Raw genomic sequence first — 19469 nt, 5'->3', positions numbered from 1 at the left:
AGATGTGTTCATAACACTTTCTGGGCCCTCAAATGGTGGATGCTGATGGGTTGTCAATATCTTGTAAGGAACACAGGGGACAATCTGTTCCTTGTTCTCCTTTGACACACACACAAAATGGTTCCCCATGTACCCACTCATGAACTTACACCCTGATCTTCTCCCCCATCTAACCCAGCAGAGAGTCCCGCTTCTGATCCACGTAAATATCTGGCAGCTGGAACAGGACAGCACAGTCAGGGCAAGGGTGCTGCCGTTTATTGTAACAGGAGACTGCAGCAACCTGTGAGTTTGGCAGGGCTGTGGTTATCATTTTTCATGTGTCAAGAAAGTAAACTGAGGCCAACAGGAGGAAAGTGGCTTGCTTAAGTTGACACAGGAAGTAGTGGTGGAGTCAGGACTCCTAGTCCACTGTTTCTTTTCCCACACCCCACTGTGGACTGCAACTTTCACCCCTAATTTTCTAGTCCCTGGAAACTAACCCAATCCCCACTATGGCCTTGCAGCTCTAACAGGGTCTTCCTAATCACCCGGCAGAGATCTTGAGTCAGCTGCTCTGAGGGAATCTCAAATATACCTCTAACTCTGAATCTGAATCAAGAGTGGAGGTGTGGAACGTTTTTTATTTTTGTGTTTGTGTTGCCTTCCACCCATCTTTTGCTCTAGGACTTATTTTGGCCAGGTGAGATTTTCCTCCCCCCTCCACCCCCACCCACAAAGTGGATACTATGTCTTTAAGAAAGGACGAGTCAGAGCCTTGAGGATCAGTTTCAAGCAGCACTCAGAAAGCCAATCTGGATTGAGTTTAGAAAGAAAAAGAAGGGGTTAGCTCTGGTCCTGCCCCTTTTCCTTTCTTCCCTTGCTCTTCCCTCCTCCAGTCTTAGTCTGGAAATTTGGTTAACTTGGCCAGGAGGTTAAGAAGCTCTGGGCTTTCCCTAGCAGCCTTGTCCTCTCACTTTGTCCCTCCAGTGCCTGAGCATACATTTGGGAGAACTGCTGGGCAAGTTTCTGGAATGACTAGGTATGTAATCTGGACATTTTAACCCTTCACCCTGTCAAGGAGGTCTGGGGAATGTCCAACATGGATCCGTTTTAAGGTGGGAGGGGCACCCCCAGCACCTCTAAGAACCTTGGAAACTGAAGCAGGAAGGAGATGCTGGGTGGGCTTTGGCCACACTTCTCTCAGTGACTCCACCAGAGCTCTGCTCAGAAGTCTGTGGGCTCAAAGATTGACACAGGAGACAGCCTGGCCAACTACCACCTTTGTGAGATGCCTACAGAACCCGCAATAGGTGGGAATTTGGGAGAGTGGGGTGTTGAGTTCTCTGCCGCTGCTGTGCTGTTGTTGCTGCTATAGGAATTGAGGCCAAAGGAGCTAGGAACTCCAACAGAAAGGCAGGTGGGAACATGCCTAGCCCTAGCCATCCACCTGTCTGTCCATGATACTCTGGTGGCATGTAACCTCTTCGATGCAGTGAATGGGATTTGGTCTTCTCAAGTGGGATGTGCAGTGGGCCAGGAGCCACACAGGGTCCTCTCAGACTTGCTTTCAACTGTGCTGAATGATTGCAAGCAAGGCTCTTAGCTTTTAAGGACCGAGGTTTACACTTCAGATAAAAGGACGTAATGCTACTTAGCTGGAAGGGGGTAGGGGAGTGCAAAGAAATAGGTAGAGAAGGCAAACTGAGCTAGTGATAGAGATTCAAGGATTGCTCAGGAAGATCTCTGTGACCTCAAAAACTGTTTCCCTATATTTCAGGGTTCATATATGCATTTATTTATTTATTCAACAAACATCTGTTAAATGCCTATTGGCACCCATCGCTGGTGTGGGGGAACCAGCAACACAATAGGGCAGCTGATCCTTCCACCTGACCTCCTTCTCCAAGCTTCTACCCATCTCCCCACTACCCCATCTGAGAGGGGAAATGGCACCAGCTTCTAGTGTACTGAGGTGACCTGGTGAGGGCATGATAGGTGCCAACATTGGCACTACAGTAAGTACGTCTCACCTGACAATAATCTCTCTTGAAAGAGACTTGGGTCTGGACCTCAAACATGACCTCAACTACTAGGAAGGACTTTGGAGGTCAGGAACCAGCAGGGACCCAGCCTAACACCTTCTAGACAGAAGGGGCAGACTGGGCCTTCTCTGGACATTAGGGATAGAGCTGAGACCCTGGTTGGGCCTTCACTATCATATGTGGACAAAGCATCAGTAGGATTTGCCAACAGCACCTGAGGACTTTGTTCGTTGTGACATAAGCTAGTTGTCATAACTTGGGCAGGGGATATTCTGGGATGTCAGTCACCTAGGCTGTTAAGGGAGGGGTGGGGCTGGGAATGCTAGCTCTTTGGTAGTCTTTTGGGTGTGGAATACTTATATATGGCACAGACAGGCTTGTGTGTGTGTGTGTGTGTGTGTGTGAGAGAGAGAGAGAGAGAGAGAGAGAGAGAGATAGGAAGTGGCCCCCAGGAGAAAAGGCCTGGAATAAGCAATGCAGGGAGTTTAACCCCATCCAAATAGGCTAGGTAGGGATTCATGACTAGACTCATAACTGGAAGGTTACACAGGGCCCAATGAATACAGTGAAAGAGTAGTGAGATCAATGCCAGGGCCTGTTCACCCTGCTCAGAGCAGAAATGGGAGGGAATTGAATTTATGGGGGAGCTTCATGACCGTGGCTGACAGGACCTGAGAAGGAATGGCAAGAGAAACCACCACCCTACTTAGGAACAAATCCTCAGAGCAATATCTATCTACCACTGCACTCTGGGCATTTGAACTTGAGCTGCATTTATCTGAGGAGTTATTTCTAGGCTTGGAAGGGAGATAGGGAACACAGACAATGACCTTCTGCTAATGAATCCTTGTCCACCCTTCAAATCCCACTGTAGCTGCTCCTGCCTCCTTATGAATGAATGTCTCCAATCTAGACCTTCCTGTTCCTGCAGATAGGCCTGCCTGCCCTCTCAGATGCTGTGCCCGCTTCCTGGATCTCTGGGCTCTGCCTGCGAGCCCTCAGAGCTCTCTAATTCAATGACAGAATCACAAATTACTTCTGTCATTCCTGTGCAGAATAAAGCAGCTAACCCAAGCAAGTTACTCAGTTGGGTGGCTGGGGTGGAGGAGGGGTAGGAAAAGTGGGAGGATTGTGTCAGGAAAGTTGAATGCCTGACAGCATTCTAGAGGTAAAATACTGAGCTGGGCCTTCCCATCTAGGATAACTTCATGGAAGAGGGTACATTTTTGTGAAGCACTTTTTTTTTTTTCCCCTCCATTTTATCTGCAAGTCTGATTGTTTCAGGAGAGGTAGAGGTTTTGTGCACTTTTTTTTTTAAGTGGAGAAAATCGCCCCTTTAGGGTAAAGCTGAGTAATTTCAGGAAGAAGATCCAAGTGAATGAGCCTTCTGCCCAAGTATGGGAAAATATCCATCCATCTCTCCACTTAATTAGAAAAATGATTTGCCGAGTAGTGAGTCATACTGCCTGTCAGCAAACAGCGTCCATCCCTAGCCACAGTGCCAGGGATAACAAAGGTGAGAGATAATAGTAGTCATAACAAAGCAATGATGCGAAGGGATTCGAATTCATGATGCCAGTAGCTGTTCGGACCACATTTGCCCCCTCCTGCACAATAGAATCAATTCGCCGGCAACGCGTTTGGCTTGGTTTTGGCACAATGGATAATGCACGAGGCTGGGCTATGTCACTGGTGATAGCGATTAATATGCCTGAGAAGTGTCCAGGCATTCTGATAAGTGGAGTCTCTGCAAGGAATCACTTGGGATCTACCCACAGCTCTTTGCACAGTCTGGGCTTCTTTTCTATCGAGAAAAACATTAATAAAGTAAATTGCATATTGTCGTTGTTGTTAGGTGCCATCGAGCTGTTTCTGACTCATAGCGGCCCTATGTATAACAGAACAAAACACTGCTAGGTCTTGTGCCCTGCTCACAATTGTTGCTATGTTTGAGCCCATTGTTACAGCCACTGTGCCAATCCATCTCATTGAGGGTCTTCCCCTTTTCACTCACCCTCTACCAAGCGTGATGTCTTCCAGGGAATGGTCCCTCCTGATAGCATGTCCAAAGTACATGATTTGAAGTCTCACCATCCTTGCTTCTAAGGAGAGCTTTGGCTGTAGTTCTTTCAAAACAGATTTGTTCATTCTTCTGGAAGTCCATGGTATATTCGATATTCTTCACCAACACCATAATTCAAAGGCATCAACTCTTCTTCGGCCTTCCTTATTCATTGTCCAGCTTTCACATGCATATGATGTGATTGAAAATACCATGGCTTGGGTCAGGCGCACCTAAGTCCTCAAAGTGACATCTTCACTTTTTAACACTTTAAAGAGGTTCTTTGCAGCAGATTTGCCCAAAGCAATACGTTGTTTGATTTCCTGACTGCTGCTTCCATGGGTGTTGATTATGGATCTAAGTAAAATTAAATCCTTGACAACTTCAATATTTGTTCTGTTTATCATGATATTGCTTATCAGTCGGATTTTCATTTTCTTTATGTTGAGGTGTAATCCATACTGAAGGCTATGATCCTTGATCTTCATCAGTGTTTCAAGTCCTCTTCACTTTCAGGAAGCAAGGTTGTGTCATTTGCATATCACAGATCATTAAGTCTTCCTCCAATCCCAATGTCATGTTCTTCTTCATATAGTCCAACTTCTTGGATTATTTGCCCAGCATAGAGATGGAATAAGTATGGCGAAATATATAACCTTGATGCATACCTTTCCTGATTTTAAACCACGCAGTATCTCCTTGTTCTGTTCCAATGACTGCTTCTTAGTCTATGTACAGGTTCCTCATGAGCATAATTAAGTGCTCTGGAATTCCCATTCTTCGCAATGTTATCCATAATTTGTTAAGATCCACATAGTCGAATGTGCCTTTGCATAGTCAATAAAACACAGGTAGACATCTTTCTGGTATTCTCTGCTTTCAGCCAAGATCCGTCCGATATCAGCAATGATATCCCTCCTTCCACGTCCTCTTATGAATCCAGCTTGAATTTCTGGCAGTTCTCTGTCAGTGTACTGCTGCAACTGTTTTTGAATGATCTTCAGCAAAATTTACTTGTGTGTGATATTAATGATATTGTTCTATGATTCCACATTCTGTTGGATCACCTTTCTTTGGAATGGGCATGAATATGGATCTCTTCCATTCGGCTGGCCAGGTAGCCGTCTTCCAGACAGAAAAAGTTGTGTGGACTTTTCTGGCAAGGCTCCTCCTTTGCCATGAGACCAGAAGAACTGGATGGTGCCCGGCTACCATTACTAAACATTTTGATCAAAGATTCCATAGAAGAATCCTGATCAAAAAGGGGAAAATGCAGAACAGAATTTCATATTCTCATGGACTGTAGACTTTCTGGGGCCATGGAGGGTAGATGAACCCCTGAAACTATTGCCCAGAGGTAATCTTTAAACCTTAAACCAAAAATATCCCCTTAAGTCATTTTAAAACCAAACAGTAGTTTAGCTTAACTAGTAAAAAAGGTCTGCCTTGAGCATTATGTGCTTTTAAGAACTAGCTATATGGGATCGAATTGACAACAGCAACTGGAAAGATTAGATAGGAAACTTAGAGGGCAGTGAGTTTATGTTAATGAAGAAGGAACAACTCTGAAAAGGTGGGTGAGAATGGTTACTCAACTTGAAGAATGTAATCACTAAATTGTACACGTAGAAACTTTGAATTGGTATATGTTTTGTTGTGTATATTCTCAACAACAACAACGAAATAAACAAAATTTAGAAAAAAGTTGGAGATCACTCGTAATCTAGTGGAGAATTATCTCTTCACTGGGGTGGGGGTGAACCTAGGAATATTTGAGAGCCCACACTTACCTTCACCCTGCCAAGCTGGGCAAGCTAGATGGGTAGACGACTCCCTTACGACAACCCCTCTTCACAACCAGTGGTATGCTGGAGAGGGTTTGCACCAGCTCACAAGAACTAATTGATTATTAAATTTTTAGGAATTTTGGGAGCCAGTTGTTAAACTGTTGGTAGTTTGAAATAATGGGACAAGCCTTGAACCTCTCTCTCTAAAACTCATTTTCTTCATTTATGAAACGGGCATAAAATGCCAGCCTTGTCAAGGTTGTCATGATAAATAATAATAAATAATATTTATCATAATGTCGTAATAAATAAACAATAAGATCATGTATGTGAATTGTCTGGCCCAGAGCAGATTCCCAGCAAATGCCAGTTTTCCTTCCTTCCCTGCTTCCCTCCCCTTTCCGATATACTTATGACCTCTCCTGAAAAAAGCCCAGGTCCGATATCTTTAGGGAAATACAGTAAATACATCAGCCACTTTTTAACTTTTTATTTAGAAATAATTATAGATTCACAGGAAGTTGCAAAAAAATGTAAAGGAGGTCCCATGACTTTTCACCCAGTTTCCCCAAATAGTAATATATGGCATAACTATAGTGCAATATCAAAATTAGGAAACTGACATTGGTGCAATGGACAGAGATTATGCAGTACGATCAAAATAGCTCATTGGGATTTTACCAGTTTTACATAACTCTGTGAATGTTTATATCGATGCAATTTTATCACATGTGTAAGCATCGCCGCATTAAGATTCATCAGCACAAAGATCTCCCTTATGCTACCTGTTTGTGTTTGCACCCACCCACTACCCACTCCCCCGCTTCACTAACTTTGGCACCCAAGAATCTATTCTCCATTTATATAATTGTTTTATTTCAAGAATGTTATATAAAAGAATTCATACCATATGTAACTTTTCAAGATTGGCTTTTTTCATTCAGCATAATTCTCTTGAGATCCATGCAAGTTGTTGCATCTCTCCAAAGTTGATTCCTTTTTATTGCTGAGTAGTAGTCCATTTTATGAATGTATCACAGTTCGTTTAACCATTCACTTATTGAAAGACATCTGAGTTGTTTCCAGCTTTTGACTATTATGAATAAAGCTGTTATGAACATTCATGTACAGGTTTGTGTGTGAACATAAGTTTTGATTTCTCTGTGATAAATGCCCAAGAGTGTGATGGCTGACTCATGTGATAATTGCAAGGCTTAGTTTTTAAAGAAATTGTCAAACTGTTTTCCAGAGTTGCTGTGCCATTTCACATTCCCATTAGGAATGTATGAGGGATTCAGTTTTTCTGCATTCTTCCCAGCTTTTGGTGTTGTCATTTTTTTTTAACTTAGCCATTCTGATAGGGGTGTAGTGATATCTCATTGTGGTCTTCATTTGCATTTCTCTAATGGCTAAGGAAAGAGCCCTGGTGGCCCAGTGGTTAAGCATGTGGCATCGAACCAAAAGTTGGCAGTTCAAATCCGCCAGCCGCTTCATGGGAGAAAAGACCCGGAAATCTGCTCTCATAAAGATCACCGCCTAGGGAACCCTATGGGGCAGTTCTACTTTGTCCTACAGGCTCACTGTGAGTCAGAATGAACTCGCAGACATACAACAACAATGGTGAATGACATTCAGCATCTTTTCCTATGTTTATTTACCATCTGTATATCCTCTTCAGTGAGATGTCTGTTCATATCTTTTGTCCATCTTCCAATTGGATTGTTTGTTTGTTTGTTTGCTGTTGAGTTTTGAAAATTTTTTATATATTCTAGATATTATACTAGTCCTTTTGTTACTGAACTCGGGAAGGTGGATCTCTGTCCGGCACGCTCAGACTTGCCAATAATCTGGACACCAGTCTTTGAGAAAGAGCAAGTAACTTTATTGCAATGCGCAGAGCGAGGAGCCGGGAGGAAGTTCCTCAGATGCAGTTCCCTGAGCTACGGGGAAGCAGGGCTTATATGTGATTTGGGCAGCAAGATGGTGGCCACACAGGTGTACTGGGGAGGGAAAATTCTAGAAGACGGCTGGGAAACAGTTGGTGCTTGTCAGAACTCTCGATTCAGAATAGGGTCTGGGTGATGATTTTCCTTCTGATTCGTTCCTCCTGTTGCTGCGTCCTCTGTTGAGGTCACTTAACAGTCACAACTGGCCCTTCTGTGCATGCGGGGTGGGCCAAATCTGGCTTCGGCTAGTTTAAGGAATAAGGGAAACTTACTGGCATTCTTAGGGTCAAGTTATGCTTTGTCGGATATATGGTTGCAAATATTTTCTCCCACACTATACCTTGTCTTTTCATCTTCTTCTTCACATGGACTTTTGCAGAGCAAAAATATTTGATTTCAATGAGGTTCAGTATGTCAGTTTTCCTTTTTATGGATTGTGGTTTCTGTGTCAGGTCTAGAGCTCTTCACCTACCCATAGAGTCCCAAGGTTTTCTCACTTTTTTTTCTAATAATTTTCTCATTTTATGTTTTACCTTAAATCATCATCCAATTTGAGTTAATTGTGTAACATGTGATGTTGAGGTTGAGGTCTTTTTTTTTTTTTTTTTTTTTTGCCTGTGGCTGTCACTTGTTTCAGTACCGTTTATTGAAATGGCTACCCTTCCTCCTTTAAGTTACTTTTTCACCTTTATGAAAAATCAGTTGGACATATTTGTGTAGGTTCATTTCTGAGGTCTGTATTCTTTTCCATTGATCTGTAAATCTATCCTTCCTCCAATACCACACAGTTTTGATTAATATACCACTGGGTACAGTAATTCCTCTCACTTTACTCTTATTTTCAAGATTGTTTCAGCTATTCTAGGGCCTGTGCCTTTCCACGTAAATTTTAGAATAAGCTTGTCTATATGCTCATCTGCTAACCAAAATTGTTGGCGGTTCAACCCATCAGCAGCTCTGCGAGAGAAAGATGTGACAGCCTGCTTCTGTAAAGATGTAAACTCTATGGGGCAGTTCTACTCTGTCCTATAGGGTCTCTATGGGTTGGGATCAACTTGACAGCAGTGGGTTTGGTTTGGTTATGTCTACAAAAAACTTTTGGGACTTTGTATAGGAAATGCATTAAGTCTATAGATCATTTTGGGAAGAATTTACATCGTTACTATGTTGAGTCTTCCAAACCATGAACATAGTATGCCTCTCCATTTATCTTTCCTGAGCATTTAGTAATTTTTAGCATAGAGATTCTATACAGGTTTTATGCATAAGTATTTCATTTTCTCTGGGGCAATTGTAAATGGTATTGTGTTTTTATTTTTTCTACACAGTCAATGCTAGTATATAGAAATGCAATTTTCTTTTCTGTGTTGGTCTTGTACACATTGCTGAACTCATTTATTAGTTCTAGGAGTTTTTGTGTGGATTTCTTGGAATTTTCTATGTGACATTCATGTCATCTGTAAATAGGAACAGCATCATTTCTTTCTTTTCAATTTGTATGTCTTTTATTTGTTTTTCTTACCTTAATGCATGGGCTAGAACTTCCAGTACTATGTTAAATAAGAGCAGTAAGAGCAGAAAACCTTCATTTGTTCCTGATCTTCAGGGGAAAGTAGCCAGTCTTTCCCCACTAAGTTTAATGTTAGCTGCAAGATATTTTCGTAGATGTCTTTCACTAAGTTGAAAAAGTTCCCCTCTATTCCTAGTTTTCTGAGAGTTTCCATCATGAATGGGTGTTATATATTTTGACAAATGATTTTGCTGAGTCAGCTGGCATGATCATGTGATTTTTCTTCTTTAACCTGTTGACATGGTGGATTACAGTGATTATTCAAATATTGAACAAGACTTGCTTGCATTCCTGGAATAATCCCCACTAGGTCACGGTGTATAATTCTTCTTATATGTTGTTGAATTCTATTTGTGAATATTTTGTTCAGCATTTTATGTCTATACCCGTGAGGGATATTGGTCTGTGATTTTTATTTTTGTACTATCTTTGTCTAGTTTGGTATTAGGGTAATATTGACCTCCCAAAATAAATTGGGTAGTATTCCTCCTTTTCTATTTTCTGGAAGAGATTATGTAGAATTGGTGTTAATTTTTCTTTGAATGTTTGATAGAATTCTCCAGTGAAACCTCCTGGGCCCAGAGATTCTTTTGTGGAAGCTTTTAAAATTTGGAATTCAAATTTTTTAAGTGGCTATAGAACTATTCAGATTATCTGTTTCTTATTGGTTGAGTTTTGGTAGTTTGTAGCTTTTGAAGTATTGGTCTATTTCTTCTTCTAAGTCATCAAATTTATGAGCGTAAAGTTGTTTATAGTATTCCATTATTATCTTTTCAATGGCTTCAGGATTTGTACTGATATTCTCTGTTTCATTTCTGATATTGATGATTTGTGTCTTCTCTATTTTTATCCTTGTTAGTCTTGTTAGAGGCTTATTAATTTTATTATTTTTTTATGTGAAGGCAATTTATTAACAGAAAACAATGATTTGAGGAGTCCTGTTCACAGATGGCAACCACAGTGACCGCCCCCCCTGCAGGTGCTGTCAAAGGGAATGGGGGTGACATCCTCAATCTGCCCAATCTTTATTCCTGAACAGGCCAAGGGCTCTAAGGAAAGACTGGGCCCCAGGTCCAGATATCTTGGTCTGATTTCCTCCTGTAGCATGGGGTTTGATGTGCAGGGCAGTGATGCCCAGCTCTTTGCACCTCTGGGCCACATCAGCAGAAGCTCACATGGCGATGTAGGGTGAGGATTCATCTCGGCCAGCTTTACCTTCATCCCACCAGTTACACGACAAATGGTTTCCTTCCCAGAGAGATCAGTGACGTGGACGAAGTGTCATTGAAGGATGCAAAAATGTGGCAGACACCAAAGACATTCTCTCCTTCAGCCACCTAAGGCTGAAGACATGCTCTTCCTTCTTTTCCTTCCCCTTACAAGGTACCATGTCTGCGTGTCATCTTCCGTGATCTTTATCATTTTAGGTTTTATATTTAGGTCTTTGATCTATTTTAAGTTAGTTTTTGAATATGGTGTGAGATATGAGTCCTGTTTCATTCTTTTACAAATGGACATTCAGTTTTGCCAGCACCATTTGTTAAAAATACTCTCTTTTCCCCACTTAATGGACTTCGGTCCTTTCATCAGCTGACCATAGGTGGATGGATTTATGTCTGGGTTCTCAATTCTGTTCCATTGGTCTATGTGTCTGTCGTTGTACCAGTACCACATTGCTTTGATTACTGTGACTACATAATAGGTTCTGAGATCAGGTAGTGTGAGGCCTCCTGCTTTGCTCTTTTTCTCCAGTGATGCTTCGCTCATCGGGTTTTACTTCTCTAGAGAACCCAGCCTAAGACATTCGGTACCGGGAGTGGTACTAGAGAAACAAAGTTGTAAGGATAGTTTTATAAATTGGTTCTCAAGTCTGCTTACGGTAGTAATGAGGGCACTGCTAATCCATGGCATGAGGTGGCAATAAGCAAAAAATCACCACCAATAGATCAGGTATTGGTGAAAGGTGAGGCTCTGGGTGGCCCCATGTTTGATATCTTTCTACAATGTTGTAATGAGAAGTATAAGGAAGCTGGTTGGCTGATCCTACTTTTGCTAGACAAAGTGGTGAAAGAAAGAGATGAGCTCAGGGCTTCAAAGTCAAAGCTCAAGTGCCACATAAATGAGCTCAAAGTTTCCACTTGTGTCTTGAAAGAGAGCCTTATTTTATGTAGTAACAGAGCTGATATTGTCAAAAACCAAACCCACAGTCTTATTGTAAGAGTGACTGAATTACAACACCAATGAATTCCCAACCTCCAGTGGTGTCTGAAGTTAAAGTAAGGGCATTGATTGGGAAGAAATGGGATCCTGAAACTGGGGATGGGGACATATGGGCAGATAACCAGGAACCTGGGGACATTGACCCCTAATTCCATTCAATCACTCCTGCCAGTAGGTCCAGTGGGTCCTCAAACCCATCCTGTAATGTTTTCCCCAGTTCCAAAATGCATAATTGGGATTGATATACTCAGCAACTGGCAGAACCCTCACACTGGATCCCTGACAAGTGGAGTAAGGGCTATTATGGTAGCAAAAGCCAAGTGGAAGCCATTAGAAATGCCCCTGCCTAGGAAAATAGTAAACCAAAAGCAATACTGCATTTCTGCAGGGATTACAGAGATTAGTGCCACCATCAAGAACCTGAAGGATGCAGTGGTGGTGATCTCCACCACATCCCCAATCAATCTGCCTATTTGGCCTGTACAAAAAAAGAAACAGTTAGATCTTGGAGAATGACAGTGGATTATCAAAAATTTAACCAGCTGGTGACACCAATTGCAGCTGCTGTTCCAGATGTGGTTACATTGCTTGAGAAAATTAATACATCTCCGGGTACCTGGCATGCAGCTATTGGTATGGCTAATGCCTTTTTCTCCATACCTGTTTTGAAGGACCACCAGAAGCAGTTTGCCTTCACCTGGCAGGACTAGCAATACACCTTCAGCATCCTACCTCAGGGACACATCAACTCTCCAGCCCTATGCTGTATTTAGTCCACAGGGACCTTGATCACTTTTCCCTTCCACAAGACATCACACTGGTCCTTTACATTGATGACATTATGCTGATTGGACCTAGTAAGGAAGAAGTGTCAATGACTCTGGATTTCTTGGAAAAAACATTTGTGTACTAGAGGGTGGAAAATTAATCCAACAAAAATTCAGGCGCCTTCCACCTCGTTGAGATTTCTAGGGGTCCTGTGGTATGGGGCATGTCAAGACATTCTTTCTAAAGTGAAGGATAATTTATTGCATCTGGCCCTTCCCACAACTAAAAATGATCCAGAATGCCTAGTGGGCCTCTTCAGATTCTGGAGGCAACATATTCCTCATTTGGATGTGCTACTCCTGCCTATTTATCAAGTGACTCGAAAAGCTGCTAGTTTTGAGTGAGGCCCAGAACAAGAGAATGCTCTGCAAAAGGTCCAGGCTGCCATGCAAACAGCTCTGCCACTAGGGCCATATAACCTGGCAGATCCAATGGTGCTGGAAGTGTCATTGGCAGATAGAGACACTGTTTGGAGTCCCTTATTGGTGAATCCCAGGACGAAACCTTAGAATTTTGAAGCAAAGCCCTGCCATCCTCTGCAGATAACTACTCACCTTTTGAGAAACAGTTTTTGGCTTGTTGTTGGGCCTGAGTAGAGACTGGGCCATGGCCATGAAGTCACCATGGGCCATGAAGCCACCATGGGCCATGAAGCCACCATGCAGCCTGAGCTGCCCATGATGAACTCGGCGTTGTCTGACCCACCGAACCATAAAGTTAGACATGCACAGCAACACTTCATCATTAAATGGAAGTGGTATATACAAGATCAGGCCTGAGCAGTACCTGAAGACACAAGTAAGTTGCATGAGGAAGTGGCCCAAATGCCCATGGTCTCCACTCCTGTCACATTACCTTTACTGGTTTTGGTTTTCCAGAGACCCCAGCCTAAGACAGGTGGTAAAGGGAATCCTTGTTGTTCCTATTCTCGGGGGAATGCTTTCAGCCTTTCTCTGTTGAGAATGATGTTGGCTGCTATTTTTGTATACATGCCCTTTATTATGTTGAAGAATTTCCCTTCTATTACTATTTTATTGAGAATTTTTATCAGGAATGAGTGTTGGACTTTATCAAATGCCTTTTTTGTGCTGATTGAGATGATCATGTGATTCTTTCCTTTTCTATTTATGTGCGGATTACACTGATTTTCTAATGTTGAATCATCCTTGCATATCTGGTGTGAATCCCACTTTGTCACTTTGTCGTGGTGTATTATTTTTTGATATGATGCTGAATATTATTGACTAGAATTTTGTTGAGATTTTTTGCATCTGTGTTCATGTATTCATGAGAGATATTGTTCTGTAATTTTCTTTTTTTGTGATGTCTTTGCCTGGCTTTGGTATCAGGGTTTGAGCAGTACTGGTGTGAGCTCTTCTCTGAATATTTGGTAGAATTCTCCAGTGAAGACAGGCTTTTTGTTGTCGTTGTTAGGGTTTTTTTTTTTTTACCTCTTCAATCCCTTCTTTTGTTCTGGGTATGTTCAGATTTTCTCTCAGTTTGTGTTAATTTAGGTAGGTAGTGTGTTTCTAGAAATCTGTCCATTTCCTCTAGGTTCTCAATTTTATTGAAGTATAATTTTCCATAGTATTGTTATGATTCTTTTTATTTCAGTTAGGTCTGTTGTAATGTCCTCCATCTCATTCCTTATTTGGGTTATTTGCTTCTGTTTTTCTTTTGTCAGTTTGTCCAGTGGTTTGTCGATCTGGTTGATCTTTTCAAAGAATGTATACTTTGCTGCTGTTCAGTGGAGTGTTCTATGTATATCTTTGCAGCGGTGACTTGCGGGAAGTGGTGGGGGGGTGAGGTATGGAGCTAGGTGTGAGGGAGAAAGAAAAGGAAGAAAGAGGGAAAAAGTGCCGTGCAATGGTAGAGAGTAGGGCAGGCTGGGGTGGGGGCTCATATTGTGGACCCTGGTGGTGGGGGCTGCCAGCATGGGGGTGGCGGTTCTTGCTTCAACTCACCAGAAGGGAGAGGAGTGGGAAAGCGTGTTTCTTTGGTTACCAGTGCTCTGTCTTCTGTTAAGGGATCCATGAAGTTGCCTTCCTGTGCTCCTTGTCAGGGGCCTCTGCCGGCTGTGTTCCAAGACAGCGACACTGTACCATGTTAGTTAGCAGAGGACCTCTACTCTGTATCTCTCCTCATTCTCTGTTTTCTGTCAGTTTCTTCTTTCATTTGGTACTTGATCTAGTTCTTTATCCTTTCATTTGATACTTAGGGTTCCAGGATTGACGTTTGTATCTCTTTTACTTAGTTTTTCAGGTCTTTGCTGCACAAGGATGGCATGGTGCATCTGTCTAGGTGTCTCTGCAAAATTTTACTTTCATGTGATACTAATGATATTGTTTGATAATTTCTGCATCCTGTTGGATCATCTTTCTCTGGAATGGGCACAAATACGGATCTGTTCCAGTTGGTTGGCCAGGTAGCTGTCTTCCAATTTTCTTGGCATAGAGGAGTGAGTGCTTCCAGCATTGCATTCATTTGTTAAAACATCTCAATTGGTGTTCAGTCAATTCCTGGAATACACTGAGTCACTGTACCAAAAAGAATTGGTCAATGTTCAACCATTTCAGAAGGTAGCATATGGTATCGAAAGAAGTCCAAGCTGCACTGAAGGCATTGGTGAAAAATGAGGTCCCAGGAATTGACAGAATAGGTATACGTAAATGATCTTTTTAAGTTTGATAGTCATGTACTTATTCTGATGTATATTAGGCTCTAATAATAATTACAGAAAAAACTAGTGCATGAAATGTGTAATTTCTTGAATATTCAAGGCTGAGTAAAATTAGTTGATTTAAAGAAAAATAGTCGGGATCTGTAAAATGCATTGAACTGCTAGTATAGGGCTCCTATGAGGAAGATATGCAATGATAGTTAAAAACTGCTTTGAGGAGGTTTTCTGTATTCCTGGTAATGTTCAACTTCTTAACCTGGATAGTGGGTACACAGGTATAATTCATCATACTGTACACATATGATTTGTGCATTTTTTGGTGCATGTTAATTGCCTATAAAAATTTATTTTTTGAAAAGTGCTTGACACATATTAGGTCCTCACTCAAGAGAAGTTGAACATTTTGTATTTTGGGCCCAAGTGACTAGAAGTGTATGTGGGGAGGTGTATAGAAAGTGGGTTTAGGGAAGGCAGGAGGCTACGAAATTATGGTTTGGAGCAGTTTTCTTTTTTTGGCCTCTGTCCCAGTAAGAAATCCAGAGTGCCTTCTGAGAGCTAGTGCTGATGAGTTGCAGGCCAAGGGAGTGGAACCAGCTAAAGCCTGGATCATAAACTCAATCGTACATCCCAGAGGCTAAGAAGAGAGGCAGGCAGAGGGGAAGATGATCCCTTCAGGTTGGAAGTCACACAAAATACGGATGGGGAACAGCTGCCTCCTCAAGGTGGAGTCAACTTTAATGACGTAGATGGACTAATGCTTTCGGAATTTTCATTTACTGAGGTGGCATGACTCAAAGTAAGAAGAAAGAGCTGCAAACATCCATTAATAATCACAACATGGAATGTACAAAGTATGAATCTAGGAAAATTGGAAGTTGTCAAAAATGAAATAGACTGCATAAAGATTGATATTCTAGGCATTAGTGAGCTGAAATAGACTGATATTGGCCATTTTGAATCAGACAGTCATATAGTCTATTATGCCAGAAATGACAAATTGAAGAGGAATGGTGTCACATTCATTGTCAAAAAGAACATTTCAAGATCTATCCTGAATTACATTACTGTCAGTGACAGGATAATATCCATATGTCTGCAGGAAAGACCAGTTAATACAACTATTATTCAAATTTATACACCAACCACTAATGCCAAAGATGAAGAAAATGAAGATTTTTAACAACTTCTGCAATCAGAAATTGATCAAGCATGCAGTCAAGATGCATTGATAATTACTGGTGACTGGAATGTGAAAGTTGGGAACAAAGAAGAATCGGGAGTTGGAAATATGGCCTTGATGGTGGAAATGATGCCGAAGATCACATGATAGAATTTTGCAAGACCAACAACTTCTTCATTGCAAATACCTTTTTTCAACAACATAAATGGCGGCTGTACATGTGGACCTCCCCAGATGGAATACACAAGAATCATATTGACTACATCTATGGAAAGAGACAATGAAGAAATTCAATATAATCAGTCAGAACAAGGCTACGGGCCCACTGTAGAAAAAAAAATTTTTTTTTGAACTGACCGTCAATTACTCATATGCAAGTTCAAATCGAAGCTGAAGAAAATTAGAACAAGTCCACGAGAGCCAAAATATGACCTTGAATATATCACACCTGAATTTAGAGACCATCTCAAGAACAGATTTGACACATTGATCACTAATGACTGAAGACCAGACGAGTTGTGGAATGATATCAAGGACATCATACATGAAGAAAGGGAAAGGTCATTAAAAATACAGGAAAGAAAGAAAAGACCAAAATGAATGTCAAAAGAGACTCTGAAACTTGCTCTTGAATGTAGAGTAGCTAAAGCAAAAGGAAGAAATGATGAAGTAAAAGAGCTGAACAGAAGATTTCAAAAGGCAGCTTAAGAAGACAAAATACAGTATTATAATACTGGAGTTAGAAAACCAAAAGGGAAGAACATGCTCGGCATTTCTCAAACTGAAAGAACTCAGGAAAAAATTCAAGTCTGGAGTTGCAATATTTAAGGATTCTATGGGGAAAATATTGAATAAATGATACAGGAAGCATCAAAAGAAGGTGGAGGGAATACAGAGATCAAAAAGATCTGATCGATGCCCAACCATTTCAGGAGGTAGCATATGATCAAGAACTGGTGGTATTGAAGGGAGAAGTCCAAGTTACACTGAAGGGAATGATGAAAAACAAGGCTCCAGGAATTGACGTAATACCTATTGAGATGTTGCAACAAATGGATGCAGGGCTGGAGGTGCTCACTCATCTATGTCAAAAAATTTGGAAGACAGTTTCCTGGCCAACCATCTGGAAGAGAGCCATATTTGTGCCCATTCCCAAGAAAGGTGATCCAACAGAATGTGGACATTATAGAATAATAGCATTAATATCACATGCAAGTAAAATTTTGCTGAAGATCATTCAAAATCAGTTACAGCAGTACATTGACAACAAACTGCCAGAAATTCAAACCAGATTTGGAAGAGGACGTGGAACCAGGGATACCATTGCTGATGTCAGATGGATCCTGGCTGGAAGCAGAGAATACCAGAAAGATGTTTACCTGTGTTTTATTGACTATGCAAAAGCATTCGACTGTGTGGATCATAACAAATTATGGATAACATTGCAAAGAATAGAAATTCCAGAACACTTAATTATGCTTATGAGGAACTTGTACATAGGCCATGAGGCAGTCGTTCGAACAAAACAGGGGGATACTGCATGGTTTAAAGTCAGGAAAGGTGTGCGTCAGGGTTGTATAGTTTTGCCATACTTATTCAATATGTATGCTGAGCAAATAATCCAAGAAGCTGGACTTTATGAAGAAGAACGGGGCATCAGGATTGGAGGAAGACTCGTTAACAACCTGCAATATGCAGATGACACAACCTTGTTTGCTGTAAGTGAAAACATCTTGAAGCACTTACTGATGAAGATCAAAGACTACAACTGTCAATATGGACTATACCTCAACATAACAAAAACAGAAGTCCTCACAACTGGAGCAATAAGCAACATCGTGATAAAGGGAAAAAATTTTGAAGTTGTCAAGGACTTCATTTTACTTGATCCACAACCAACGCCCATGGAAGCAGCAGTCACGAAATCAAATGACATATTGCATTGGACAAATGTACTGCAAAAGACCTCTTTAAAGTGCTAAAAATCAAAGATGTCACTTTGAGGACTAAGGTGGTCCTGACCCAAGCCACGATGTTTTCAATCACCTCATATGCATGTGAAAGTTGGACAATGAATAAGGAAGCCCGAAGAAGAATTGATGCCTTTGAATTATGGCTTTGGCTAAGAATATTGAATATACCATGGACTGCCAGAAGAAGGAACAAATCTGTCTTGGAAGACGTACAGCCAGAATGCTCCTTAGAAGTGAGGATGATGTACTTTGGTCATGTTATCAGGAGTGACCAGTCCCTGGAGAAGGACATCATGCCTGGTAAAGTAGAGGGTCAGCGAAAGAGAGGAAGACCCTTAATGAAATGGATTGACACAGTGGCTGCAATGACGGGCTCAAGCACAGCAACAACTGTAAGGATGGTGCAGGCCTGGGTGGTATTTCATTCTGTTGTATGTAGTGTCTCTATGAGTCGGAAGCAGCTCAACTGCGCCTAACAGCAACATACCTAGGCACTCACTGTACTGGGCAGAATGATGAACAAGACAAACTTCAGTAGCTTTCAATCCTGGCAGAGGAGACAGATAATAACCAAATACACAAATAACCAAGGTAAAGACTAGCTTGAGCTAAGTGCTATGATGGAAATCGACATGGTGACATGATGGTGGGTGATGGGTGTGGACCTGGAGAGCTAGTTTGGATACGTGATCAGAGAAGGTCTTGCTGAGCTAAGAACTGAGGAAGAAAAGAAGCCAGCAGAGAGAACAGAAAGTGCCAAGTCTACAAAGTGAGAATGACCTTGATGGTTTTAAGCAATACAAAGGAGGCCAGTACGTCTAGGGTGGAGAAGGTGAGGGGAAGAGTGCTGGATTTTATTCTAAGTGCAATGGAAAACTGCTAGAGAGTTTTAAGTAAGCAAATGACAGACAGGATCTGATTTAAAAATTTTAAAGATAACTATGTCTGTTTATGGGGCAGTTCTACTCTGTCCTATAGGGTCGCTATGAGTCGGAATTGACTCGACGGCACTGGGTTTGTTATGTCTGTTTTATGAACGATGGACTGGAGGAGGTTGGAGTAGCAATAGGGAAGTCAGGAGGTGATTGTATTGGTCTAGGCAAGAGGTGATGAATCAGAGTAATGGAAACAAAGAGAAGAGGGCAAGCATAAGTTATATTTAAACCTCGTAACAACCCTACAATAATGCCTTTGTAAAG

At 41.5% G+C, this 19469-nt stretch overlaps 1 protein-coding gene and 1 pseudogene across 1 annotated transcript in view; one reads left to right on the top strand and one right to left on the bottom strand.

The window, feature by feature from the left end:
- NHSL2 (NHS like 2) overlaps positions 1 to 19469 on the top strand; it is a 368813-nt gene that overhangs the window by 197933 nt on the left and 151411 nt on the right. The gene's annotated exons all lie outside the window — the stretch shown is intronic.
- LOC126069461 (40S ribosomal protein S14-like) lies at positions 10332 to 10779 on the bottom strand (annotated as a pseudogene).

The sequence above is a fragment of the Elephas maximus genome, chromosome X (assembly GCF_024166365.1).
Source record: "Elephas maximus indicus isolate mEleMax1 chromosome X, mEleMax1 primary haplotype, whole genome shotgun sequence".
Taxonomy (NCBI): domain Eukaryota; kingdom Metazoa; phylum Chordata; class Mammalia; order Proboscidea; family Elephantidae; genus Elephas; species Elephas maximus.
This window is presented reverse-complemented; position numbering and strand designations above follow the sequence as displayed.